At 36.3% G+C, this 14,106-nt stretch overlaps 1 non-coding gene and 1 pseudogene across 1 annotated transcript; both read right to left on the reverse strand.

The window, feature by feature from the left end:
• LOC108352072 (uncharacterized) overlaps positions 1-14,106 on the reverse strand; it is a 2,585,468-nt pseudogene that overhangs the window by 2,093,860 nt on the left and 477,502 nt on the right.
• Positions 2,039-2,120, reverse strand: Trnaa-agc92 (transfer RNA alanine (anticodon AGC) 92). Its single transcript has one exon. It is a non-coding gene; the product is annotated as a tRNA-Ala (tRNA).

Here is a 14,106-nt window from a genome sequence, read left to right on the forward strand (position 1 = left end):
CCATCCACAAAAGTGTCTGGGTTTGGTGACTGTATATGGGACAAATATCCAAGTGGGGCAGTCTCTGGATGGCCTTTCCTTCAGTCTCCGCTCCACACTTTGTATTTCGTCCTGTGACTGTTTTGTTCCTCTTTCTAAAAAGGACTGAAGCATCCACTTTGGTATTCCTTCTTCTTGAGCTTCATTATTTTTGATGGCTGAGTAGTACTCCATTGTGTAGATGTACCACATTTTCTGAATCCATTCCTCTGTTGAAGGACAACTAGGTTCTTTCCAGCTTCTTTCTATTATAAATAAGGCTGCTATGAACACAGTGGAACATGTGTCCTTGTTACATGTTAGAGCACCTTTTGGGTGTATGCCCAGTAGTGGTATAACTGGTTCCTCAGGTAGTAATATGTCCAGTTTTCCGAGGAACTGCCAAGCTGATTTTCAGAGTAGTTAAACCAGCTTGCAATCTCATCCACAATAGAGGAGTGTTTCTCTTTCTCCACATCCTTGCCAGCATGTGCTATCACCTGAATTTTTGATCTTAGCCATTCTGACTGGCTTGAGATGGAATCTCAGGGTTGTTTTGATTTGCATTTCTCTGATGACTAAGGATGTTAAACATTTCTTTAGGTGTATCCTGGCTATTTGATAAATTATTTTTAACATAACCCATAGATGGTAAGGAGGTTGTTCTGTACTGAGCAATAGACAAGGAGAAATGAAATAATTTTTGTTGAGTTATGCCTACATATGCATGGATATATGCTGCCTACAGTCTTAGATCAAACATTAGAGAGAAATGATAGTTCTTGTTAAGAGATGTGTCTAAACAACAATACGTCACTAAAGAGTAGATGCGCACTGATTTGTTTATATTGAGGAATAGCTGTCTCAAGCTCCATAACACTTTGGAATGAGAGCACAGTCAGCCCTAGGACTTTAGCACACCAGAGGGTTTCAATGGGAATTTAAAGTAAATACCTCATTCAAAGTATCCGACTGAGGGAGGATTTTCAACTGGATATTGCTATTGGTTTGTCTACTATTTGTTCCAAAAAAGATGGGGGCGCATGTGGGAGAGCATTCTCATAGAGACAAAGGGGAGGGGTAAAGGGTGGATGTAGAAGGGAGGCTTTGTGGAGGGAATACATGGGAAGGGGAATACCATTTGAGATGTAAATGAATGGAATGATTAATAAATGAAGTTTAAAAATAAAATAAAAAGGAAATGCAATTATGAAGAACCATATAGACCAAGGTAAAGATGACTATTGTGGTTAACAGTGATACCAGGTCTCACTGGTGTCTAGGGCATTAATAGACTCACGAAAGAAATAAGTATAACTGGTCTGTCCTCATGTCCTAGGGTATGCATAGAAAGAATAATTTGAGACCAGAATAGAAATCATTCACTTACAATTTGTGTGCAAAGATGAACAGGTAATTCCAGTACATTAAGTACTATATTTAAATGCCTCATATTTTAACAACAGAGGCTTTTTCTGATAATGTCTAATATGCATGGTTTGAATACACATTCCTTTGCTTTTCCTTACCTAGGTAATGTACCACAGTGTTATATGCATTCATTTTCCTGAAAGTTCTGGTAATACTAACTGGTGCTCTTGTCTGTGAGATAGCTCAAACATCTTACCAGAGTTTGTTCTGGAATTAGATACTACATTTTGCTTATACTCTTTCCATAATGAGCATTTGGTGTATTATCCATTTGTCTAAGGTGGTTTGTGGAAGGGTCATTTATATGGAATTAGTGACAGTGTTATAAAGATGGTGAAGGGAAAAGCATGAAGTGAAGAAGCAACTGCACCAGGCATTAGAGAGGTGATATTAATCGTTTTTCATCCACTCTTATACATTACAAGCTGAAAGAAAGACACAGAAAGACACAGTGCTTGGCTCTTTTAGTCTTAACTTCATAAACTAGGAAATGTTGGGGTTCTTTTGTAGAATTATCTAAAAAGCAAAAAATTATTATCTTCAATAGTATATAATAGACTGTGGGCTTTTTTTTTTCCTTTCTTTTTTTTTCTGGAGCTGGGGATCGAACCCAGGGCCTTGTGCTTGCTAGGCAAGCGCTCTACCACTGAGCTAAATCCCAAACCCCTAGACTGTGGGCTTTTAATTGCTGTGTGTGAGAAGCAGAGACAGACAGATCTCTAGATAAGAAATTGTTTACATAAAGAGTTACAGGAGAGTCAGGGCTATACAGAGAGATCCTCTCTCTAAAAGTGCAACAAAACAGATAAACAACAACAACAACAACAAAAGCATAATACGGGCTATGTGGGAAGTTTTTACATTTTAGAAATGATAAAATGATTTAAGACTCAGACGTGCCCAATTGTTAGCAAACCCAAATGTTAGGATCAAATCCAAATTGCGAGCCGCCTTTGCACGCTTTAACTCAGCATCTTCAAGCCCATCACTGTAATAGTACCATTTCCCCCTGCATTGAAGAGCTAGTTCCACACTGTAGAAAGGCCAATAATGTTTCCTGATGTTCAGAAATACAGATACCATAATTTTATTCAGTAGATTCCAAATTTCTTCCATTCAGTCTGTAGTACTTAGATAAACCATAATTCCATTCTCTTTTGTATACCCTGATGTAAATGTTAACATGAAAAAAATCGCCTAAGCCCAATATTTTGGCAACTGCTGATAAGAGTCTGAATGCTGGAAGCTTCGCGAAAAGGGGTCACAAGATCACATAACCAAACTTGGGCTACAGAGAGAGACTATCTCACAAACTAATCTGATTTAGTAAGTCAATGAGAAAGATCTTATTCCCAAGTGCTTTTTTTTCTTTACAAACAGATGTATTTAAAGAATTAATAGCGACAATTAAAATTATCATAATATTCCATTGATATCTTTGACAATGTCATTATATTATTCATCATGGGTCAATTGTTTCTAAACTGACATTAGCTTGGGACTCAGTAATAATCCCATTTGATTTTAAAAGAGCTCTTGGTGTGGTGTGTGTATTTATACAGATATTTAATTATTCATCTATGTTCTATAAAGCTAAAGTTTTGTTTTTCTACTATAGTAAGCACCTGATACTCATGAAGGAAGACATAAAAATTTAAATTTGCACTGCAGGTATGTTTGTAGAAACATGAAATATGTTCAATGAAAATTGTATCTGTTGTAGAATGGAAATGCCGTAACATGGAAATATCTTTAATTTGTTAGCATATTACCTCTGTTTATATCCTTAATGTCATTTTGAAATTTAATCTTTTTCTCATCAACACAAAAAAACCTCTAATATTGTGACACAGAAAAGATTATAATTGCTTAATTATTTGTGCAATGTGGCAAATACACATTTTGCACCTATCAACAGAGATGTTATGTGGGACAAAATGTTTTCATTTTGTGTTCGTTCTGAACAAATGGGTTTACATCTAAAACGAACCGGCTTTGCCGACAGAGAAAGGAATTACATGTGTGGGTGCTGAACTGCATTTTGGTTTTTAAAATCCCTATGTGTAGCCAACCATATCCCTCTGAAACAACAAGCCATCAGGTATCAGGGTAATCAGATAAGTCCACTGTTAATTAATAACAACACCGATTAGCCCTTTCCCCCTGGCTGTAATTTCCAACTGTAAAATTGAAAGCTGCAAATGTTACCATGAACTTTGCCAACCTTGCACGTATGACTTGTCATATCAGACGATCATGCTTCTGGAGACCGCCTGACCTGTAAGGGTAGGTTCTATGTGCAGGTTTTTGGTGTTTTTGGCTTTTTTCTAACACAATCTATTACTGTCAGACTCATGTAGGCTTGCTCTTTTCCCATTGGCTTCAAGAAAGGTATGCAAATTTCTTGTGGCTGTGTTTATTTTCCATTCATAATACACGTGGTACATATAATTTTAATCTCTTAAGCTTTACTCTCAGCACTATATCCTCAGACTTACAATAATCGGTCCATCTCTACTGTTATCAAATTGCAACACACAGAATTATGCATAGAGGATTCTAGAATTTGGATGACTCTCAGGCTCTATAAGGGCAGATGCTTCCTTTCTGAAATTACTCACGTGTGGACTGTCATTTGGGATACTTTGATTAGAAATTTTTCAACTGAACTCATGCTTGTATAATGTAAGCTTCTGACTTTGCTTATATTTATATTCTACATTGTTGTCTATTCATAATGACAGTGACTTCTGAACAAATTTTGATTTTTTTTGAGACTAAGATTTTTAGGTTTAAATATAACTGCTTCCACAGTGGTGGGAATGTATCAGAAACAAATAAAAAGGAAAAAAATGAGGAAACTGGGACTTTGAAAGATAGATGAAATCTACATAATGCATTTATATTTTCTCTCCACTTCCCTCTGCCCAGCTTATGTTGAACCCTACATATTTTGTTAAATAATATTTTTATTTTAACATTTTATAATTTTTCACAATTAAGAAATGCTTCAATAGCTTGAGATTTCTTTCTTTTTTAGATTAGCATATCAAGTCTTTGGTATATTTCCATTCTCTTTCAGATTCCAAATTAATTTTACTTTTTGTTTGAGAACACATTTTCAATAATACTAGTCTTTTATTAACTTTTTATGTTTATCACTGTATGTTTATAGTACAGAATTAGTCTATGTTGGTAGGTATTTATATTTATAAAACAAAGATAAATTTATTGAAATATGTTATGATTGTATTGGGTTTTATATATTATTTTATTTTAGTTTTTAAGAATTTCATGTATTATCCCAGAATTGTTCCTGTCTAAAGAAAACACAGGGATGAAAAGTGGAGCAGAGACTGAAGAAAAGGCTATCCAGAGACCACCCACTTTGGGATACATCCCATCCACAGATACTAAACCCCTACTGATCCCAAGAACTGCTTGCAGATAGAAGACTAGTAGGGTTGTTCTCTGAGAGGCTCTCAACATTTAAGACAGTTTCAGACAGTGATAGCTAGCCATTGAACTGAGCCTGGGGTCCCCAATGGAGGACAGAGGGAAGGACTGAAGGACCTAAAGGAAATTGTAACCCCATAGGAAGAACAACAATATCAACTAGCCAGACCCCTCAGAGTTCCCAGGAACTAAACCACCAACCAAAGAGTATAGATGGGTGGCTCCATGGCTCCCACTACATATATAGCAGAGGATTGCTTTGTATGGAATCAGTGGGAGGGGAGGCACTTGATCCTGCGGAAGCTTGCCCCAGAGAAGGAGCATGCTAGAGGGGTGAGGCATGAGTGGCTGGGTGGGTGGGGGAGTAAAAAAAAAAAGACAAAGGGTAAGGGGGATGGCATGAAGGATTGCAGATACCAGGAAAGGGGGCAACATTTGAAATGTAAATAAATAAAATAATTAGCACAAAATTCAGGTATACACAGTGAAATATGAGGAAAACACCCTCCACTTTACACCATTCTGATTTATCCCACTATCTTACATAGCTTACATCCCAATTTCACTTGCTTTTTTTTTTTTTCATGACACACGAATGTTATTTAATACCGTCTGTATATCCATGTATTTGGAGTCATCCAATTGAAGCGTGGGAACCTTACCATTTGTCTTGGTCAGGGTTCCTATCCCTGCACAAATATCCTGACCAAGAAGCAAGTTGGGAAGGAAAGAGTTTACTCAGCTTACACTTCCACATTGCTGTTCATCACCACAGTCTGGACTGGAACTTGCAGAGCCGGAAGCAGGAGCTGCTGCAGAGGCCATGGAGGGGTGTTAATGAGTTGATTCCCCTGGCTTGCTCAGCTTGCTTTCTTTTAGAATCCAAGTCCACCATCTGAGGGATGACACTACCCATAATAGTCTCGGTCCTCCCCACCTTGACCACTAGTTGAGAAAATGCCTTACAGCTGGGTCTCATGAAGGCATTTCCACAACGGAGGCTCCTTTTCTGTGATAACTCCAGCTTGTGTCAAGTTGACACACAAAACTAGCCAGTCCTCCATTATTTTGGGGGGAGGAAGAAAGAGGAGTTGATTCTAGGACTCCTTATGTGCCACACAGTAATTGATGAGTATTAATGCATGCTTTAGGTGAAGGTACATTCTATTGCTATGCAAAGTACTCTACAAATATTAGTCAGAACAAGTTGAGTATACATATGTGTGTCTATTTTGTTTTGTTTTGTTTGGTTTTAGTTGTATGAAACAGTCACTGATTTATGGCACACACAAACAAATAAAAAAGTCTCTCTTCTATATGTCTCATACTACATATGGTCCATTTCTGAATATTCTTATTTACCTCGGCTTACCTTGAATACTTAAAGATAATATAACTAGAATTTTAGGTATTGTAAAGAATTTTAACTTACTGATTAAAATAATTAAATGTATATGTGTGCAATAAGATGTCATTCAGGACCTACTAGAGTATCAATTGCAATAGTTGTGAAATAGCAATGCATATGGAAATAATACTTTGTGAGTTTTCAATTCTAATACTTGCCTCTAGGAATCTTGGCTTAGAAAAAAAATGAAATCCTTCCTATACCACCAATATTCTTAACTTTTCCAAGAAGTACAAGAAATGGAAAACTTGAGACAATGGAGTTGGAAAATGACCCCAGAGCAAACAAATTCATATTTCTTTTAGAACCACCTGCATTCTATCTTTCTAAGTCCCAACCCTTGAGCCTGGTATTGTTTCTCTTTTGGTGTTTTATGTACATGACTACACTACATGGGAACCTCATCAAAATGACTGCTTTGACATTTGAGTCTTGTCTCCAGACTCCCATAAACTTCATCATTCTGAGCAACATCTGCTTCTCCTCCATCATATCCTTTGTAAATCTTCTATGGAGAGAGAGAGAGAGAGAGAGAGAGAGAGAGAGAGAGAGAGAGAGAGAGAGAGAGAACATTTCTTACACAAATCTCATGACATACATGCTTATTCTTCTACCTAATTTGTGTAGACAATGTATTTCTCTCTCTCTCTCTCTCTCTCTCTCTCTCTCTCTCTCTCTCTCTCTCTCTCTCTCTCTGATGGTGTTTGATAATTACATAGCCTTCTCTAGTCCCCTAAACTATGTGACCATCATGAGTACTGGGTAGTACACAACCCCCATGGTGGCCTCCAAGGTGGTGACTTTTGTCCATTCCTTCTACAGCAATGTCCATGGTTTTCAAACTGCCCTCTAGTGAAAATTTTCTTCTTGAACTCCTCCCAATATCCACAATAGCCTAGTCACTACCCTGAAGTTCATCTTCCTGATGGTGTTCCGCATGATTATCCTGGCGATGCTATGTTCTCAAACAGGTGAGTGCAGGAAGAAAGACTTATTTTCTTCATGAGTTAATAAGATTTTGTTCATCAAAATTACTGTTACAAGATTTTGTACTTAGAGTCATAACTTCCTTATCTACAGGTATTGATTATATACATGAATATATATGTATATATTCATGTATACTATTGCCTTCTGAACATCAACGTAAATTGTATTTCTCCTCTTATCTTACAGGTAATAATTTAATCAGTAGTAATTTCTATAAATTTTGTATTATGTGTTTTAAATTGTTCCAATATATTTTAAATGGTACTATATCTCTAAATATATAGTAAACGAATTATATAATTTTGTCCCTCTCCTAAATATATTCTTATTATTTAAATTATCAACATTATAATCATCTCATATGTTATCCTTAGTACAATAAAAATTATATTTTGTGTATAGGTATTAAAATACAGATAAATGAATGGGTTTTTTTTGTTATTCTGTTATTCATTCTAGGAAATATACCTAAAATTTAATACTGAGACTCTGGACTCAGTTGTTTATCTGTGAAGAACTACTTCTTAGGAAACATATTAGGGTTTACTTTTCTGAGGAAGTCTAAGTGTTCTTTTCTACTCACAGAACAACTTATTTATAGACAGCATTTAATTCTACATAGTCTACTCTCATCTCCCTTCCCTGTCACAGATAAGAAGGAGAAATAAACCCTCATTCTGAGTTTTCCAATGTCAGGTAAGTATTCTCCATCTGGGTTCTTTTCAGATTTTCTGTATATCATTGCCTCTCAGCAGCTTGGGTTCAGGGTAGTGATGACAAGAAAAGTTTTATGGAATTTCTTAGTTGAGCTGCATTTGTGGGGTTGTTGTTTGTTTGTTTGATTGCTTTTGTTTTCCTTGGGATTTGCCACTCATTTGGAAAATTCCATGAGTTCCCTCTTTTAAATATCCCATCTCTCTCCCTTTCTCTCCTCTTCTACTATGACAGTTGTCTTTCTCTTCTACATTATAGAGCTTTGAAACATCTCACAGGTCTTTTGTTTCTTATATCTCCTTTTCTCTTCCTGTCTTTTAGCCTTTCACATAGGTCTTGATATTTCTCTTGATGTTCTTTTGAGTTCACTGATTTGTTTCCTAATTCCACAACTAAATTAATGCTGAATTAATTCAAATTGTTTAATTTTTCTTCCTGTAACATAAGGTCTTGCATCCAGCATTTCATTTTTACAGTATATTAGATATTTCATTTCTCTCCCTACACTAGCAATCTGTTTTTGCATCTTATTTTGCTTTTCCATCAGAACCCTTCACAGTTTTATCATTATTAATTTACATTTTCTATCTGCTAATCCCAAAAGCTATGTCATTTACTTGTTCCTGTTGTTTATCATGTCTGTCCTGATTCTGTGTATCATTTCGCTAAATCACATCTTTAGGGTTTTGCTGCCTCTGCTTTTGAAAGCAAGAACAGATGCATAAATTAGAACGTGAATAAGCCATTAATGTGTTTTCTTGTTCATCATGCTTTGGCTGTTTCTTGTTTAACTTGTTTAAGTTAGGTGACAAAGACTTCGAAATACATGGAAAAGGGAGTTTGAACAATTAAACTGTTAATGGACAGTGTTTCCCATAAAGCCATGGGTTATTAAATAAAATACAAGTATCAGACATAAAGTGCTCTCTGTAAGTTAGTGATTGAGGAGACCCCTAATATCACAAATTAATGCAGTCTCCTGATATTCATGTTGGCAGTCCATCAGAATTTGAAGGTAAGTTTGTAATGGTGAAGATACCACACAGTTTGGTCATAGATGGTAGAAAAATCTAACTACAGCTGAGCTGAGAGTCTTCTGTCTATTGACCCGATAATGTTGTACCAGAAGTTGCTGTCATTATTAGTCTTATTCAACTCTAAGTGTTGGTAGTTACAATAATAATCTATCTAGCAAAACCTGCCCTGAATTGTAATACGGACAGAACGGTGTGGGTAACCAACCACTTTTGATTTAAGGTCCATTGCACAGGAAGGAAGATATGTTTGGTTCTATAAATCTAAGTAATAAAGTGGTGAATATGCTTCAAAAATACTCATGTTTATTCCCGTAGATTAGTACCATGCCTACCCTTGCTTAGAGAAACTTCTCACTTCTCACTGATCTGGGAACGGTTAACAAAATAACACACTAACCAGTCAAACTGCTGAGAATAAGCAACAGGGTATTGTTCAGCCCTCAATGGAACAGCTGTGTATCCTCTCTCAAGGATCTGGGCATTTCACCGAGGGGATGTGAAACACAGAATTGTAGTGGTCAAAGGATGTTGAAATGTACAATACAAAGACACCTCAGGAATATGACATAGCCATTGTACCAATCAACTCACCACAGCTGTATGGTTGGCCTGAACAAGACCTCTACATGACTAGGCCCATAATAATTTCACTATGAATGAAAGAGGAGAGTCAACAGATAACAGCTGTATGTATGGGTATCATATCCTACAGTGATATAACCACTGGAGAGTTCCCCTTTCCCTAGTAAATAACCTTCCTTCTGTGCCAGCTTAAGGAAGTGTAATTAAACTCTGTGTTATTTTATTTGCAAAGGAAGCAGTGATAATAGGCGTAGGTCATGATAGGAAGAAGGCTCTCAGTGCAAGCAGCAAGGGGAAGGGGAGAGGAGAGTAAGGAATTGCCTAGAATTCATTCTATAAATGTAGAAAATGGTAAGAGGGTTTTTCCCCTAAGAAACAAAAAACATTTCTTCATTTTTGCCTTTCCCAGTGCTCTTTCCTATGCCTGATTCCTTTTCTTTACCAAATGCATTAAGTCATTTCATCATCATAACTGTTTCAGGAGCTCATTCTATTATCACCACTTTATACGAGGGAGCATTGAGAGACAGATTGATTCAGTCACTGGCCAAGGGGGCTGTATAGGGGGAATACCCTTATGGTGGAGGGGGTGGGGAGGGAATGGGGGCTTATGGACAGGAAACCGGAAAGGGGAAATAACATTTGAAATGTAAGTAAAGAAATATATCTAAGAAAAAATTTTTTTAAAAAATGTAAATAAAAAGTATCCAGTAAAAAAGTTTATGATTCTCTAAAAAAATAAAATAAAATAAATTCTATAATTTTTGTGTTGTGAAAGATATGAAGAATCAACATTTAAAACAAATCCTATGGCCAAACTTTGAGTTTTTAAAGTAAACAATAAAGTACTATCCTTCTTTATGGAAGTTACACCGCAACTCCCACCTAGGCATGAAGACTTTTTTTTTAACCTTGTTCAAATGTTTGTTTGTTTGTTTGTTTATCAATTTTGAATTTACTTTACATCCTGATCCCACCCTGATTTACTTTCATCCCAGTCCCTCCCTCTCACCTCCCATCATCCCATATTCACCCCTCCTCTCCTGGATATTAGAAAAAGGGATGGCCTCCCATTAATATCAAGTAGCGTTGGCATGCTAAGTTACAGTAGGACTTGGCGAATCTTCTTCTATTGAGGTTATAAAGCAACCCTGTTAAGGGAAAGTGATCCAAACACAGGCAATATAGTCAGAGACTGCCTGCTATGGGAATCTCAAACGCAGACACAGAACACGACTCTTACCTATGTGAAAGGGGCCTAGGTCTGTCCCATGCTTGTTTTCTGTGAACGACTCTGTGAACTTCTTTGTGACTGGTTAGTTGATTCTGCAGGGACTAATAAGACCCTTCTGCTCATGGGACACAATTCAAGAGAGTTAAAAAAGTTGGAATATTTCATGAAAAATGGTCATCTTTATAAAAAGTAATAATTTTTTAAACTTTATATGTATGTATGTACATATGTGTATGGTGAGTGTATGATGCATATATGTATATGAAGGCACATGCATGCTAATGTGCATTTGTGGAGGTCAGTGAACATCAGTTATGATTCTTTGCCTCGTACCTTGTTTCAGGCTGGGTGTCTCTTTTCTTAGGTTTGTTCCAGCAGATTGCCCGCAAGTTTTGAGGATTCTGCTGTATCCGACCCCAATCTTCCCTGTAGGCCTGAGACTAAGGAACTAATGCTGAGTTAAGTGTTTGTGGTTTCTGACGAGTCAATCTCTGGTCCACACTCTAGCACAGAAAGCCTTTTACATACTCAGCCACTCCCCAGCCCAACAAATGGTATTTTGCAGAAAACTAATGATAAATAGATTGGTGATCAAAAGAATAATAATAAAATGGATTGCATTTAAGGTGTGTTTATTCTGTGTAATGGAATTCATATAAATTTGAATCTGAGAAAAATTTTCTGTCTCAAAATCATTCATTATAAGTTAAAAATTTTTATGTCTCCTTAAAATGAAATGAAACAGTAATATCATTTTTGTAAATTAGCTTTTGCTGTCTTTATTCAGCAACTGAATTTATAACTACACTTGATAATAAGAATAACAAATCTAAGCATACTGAAGTTAGGAAAAATAGCCAGCCATATACTATCTAAAGCAAGAAAGCTTTACATAGAAAGAAAACTTGCATAAATTTGCCCACATCCTCCAATGTTTTATATGCATATAAATACGACTAATTTTAAATTGTTCACATCAGTTTTGATATATTTGTTTTCTAGTATATGGAAAATGAACCTGAATAAAATAATGATACTAAGAAAAAGTTGAAATATAAAACTAACTTTGAAAGTGAGTAGTTCAAGAATGGTCAACTGTTGCTACAAAGCAAATTTTAATATATGTTTTTCTTATTTATTGTTTCCTCTAACTTGTCAATAATATATTAAACTTTTGCTGAATAAAATGGCACTAAGAATGTTGGTAATTGTCTTCCAACAATTATCTCATTAATCAAAATAAAACTAACATTCTACTTTCTAAAAGCGTATGACCGGAAGTAAATGTGTCCCTTTATTTCTAGGCAATCCAGTGAGGAGATGAGTCCCCCTGTAGAATTAATTTTGGAAATAAACTCTACTGTAAAATGAAAGGAAACATTTACTCGGCATTTTTAACCTTGTGTGCTATCACGTGGTCCTGTTCTGCAGTCCATTTTTCTATGGCAGTACATGCATTGTACATACAGTACATGTGCATACATAGTCTAGGATGTAGGAAAAAATACACATAGTACATACGTCTGGTGTTAGGGTATTCTCAGAAAGCAGTGTGTATGTTGCTTCATTCATGAATGCGCAGACTTATACTGAATTTATTCTATGTGGACTCACTCTATTGTGGTTTCACATTTATGAATATGATCTGGTAGAAAGGGAATAATTGATGAGAAGAGGAAAGGCGAGCAATTGGGCCATGTCCTTGCACAGTCCAGAGGAGATGGGATTCTGTCCATAAGGGAAGGGTTTAGCCTAAGCTGGGAGCCCAGAGAGCTCATCCATAATAACAGAAGTGATGGCAGAGGTTTTTGGCACAGCTGTTATTGCATTAGTCCATGTGGCTGGGGAAACTTTTGGAAGGTCTAATCTGATTGCTCTGTTTCTAAAACGAAGTAAGAAGTAGATTAATTAGCTAAGAACATGTTAGGGAGAAAATCTTGCTTTGGATTGAAAATTGGGAAGGCAGAATGAATAATGGTCCTCTATGAACATAGACATGAACACAGCATCCCTAAGTTGTATCGGATTTCTTTTATTTATTCAGTTTTTGTGTTTCCTGTTCCTCATCAATATTACTATCCAAGTCAAAAGGAATAGTAGGATATTAATTAATGCCAAAAATATGAAATGAGTATTGGCTTTCACTATGGTTTGAGAACCACTGAGAATTTGATGTAGGGTATGAGAAAGATACTGAGACAGGCCATCTGCTGAATGCTTGACCAAAGCTACAGGTTCCTTACCCATTTTTCAAAGAACCAGGTTCCATCATTTTCTTGGTCTATTCTAATTTACAAAGAGTAACTGTAGCAGACACTTCTGGAGGAGGAGATAATATTTCTCAGAAGGAAGGAAGTGTACTCTTCAGAAGACAGATAGGCATTACCATTTCCCTTACCTGCGACTCAAATACATGCTCTGCGCTCTACGCACGCACTGTACATGTCTGTCTCACACAGAACTTGAGCAGTTGGAGTAAATTGCATCATTGAAGTACCTTTCATTATTATTGGAATGTAAAGCCATTTCTTTTTTTTTAAAAATCGACAGTTTTCTATGACACAGCCAGCTAATAGACCTGTATGTGATCAGGATAAAGGCTCAGATTTTGGCAGAAACGGGGAAGCAGGAAAATATAGTGTAGCGACAACTGGCCTTCATTCACTAGCTTATAATATAGGAATGACCTTTAATTTTAATGGACTAAGTGGATCTGAACAGTGCGGAAACATTCTGAGGTCATTTAGCTAACATGTGGCCCTGAACAGACTTTAAAGGGGGGGTGGAGGTGAGGCCAAATAATTTCTTTGTTCTGAGTATGAAAAGACAGCCTGACTTAAAAGTACAGAATGGAAAATAATTGTTTCCTGATGTGCAAGACAACTATACATTCTCCCAACTTACTAACCTTAAGAAAATTATTTGATTCTCTCCCCATAATACACATGCCTGGTCTTTGTTAAGTGATTAAGAAATATTTACTCAGGAATTATACTTCGTTAGGGATAATGGAGGATTAAATGGAGTCATAAATCTAAGCTACATAGTACATGGCAGGTGAAGTTCTCATTCTTGCTCAGCTGCTCCTTCCTACATGTGCTGTGAGAATTATGTGAAGTAATTTCTATACCTTGGTGAACAAAATAACAACTAAGACCCATGAGCACCATGTATAACTTAAAGTTAACCCCATATTATAATGTACTACTATTCTATTTTTCATAAGTATGTACATC

Source organism: Rattus norvegicus, chromosome 10 (genome assembly GCF_036323735.1).
Source record: "Rattus norvegicus strain BN/NHsdMcwi chromosome 10, GRCr8, whole genome shotgun sequence".
NCBI lineage: Eukaryota > Metazoa > Chordata > Mammalia > Rodentia > Muridae > Rattus > Rattus norvegicus.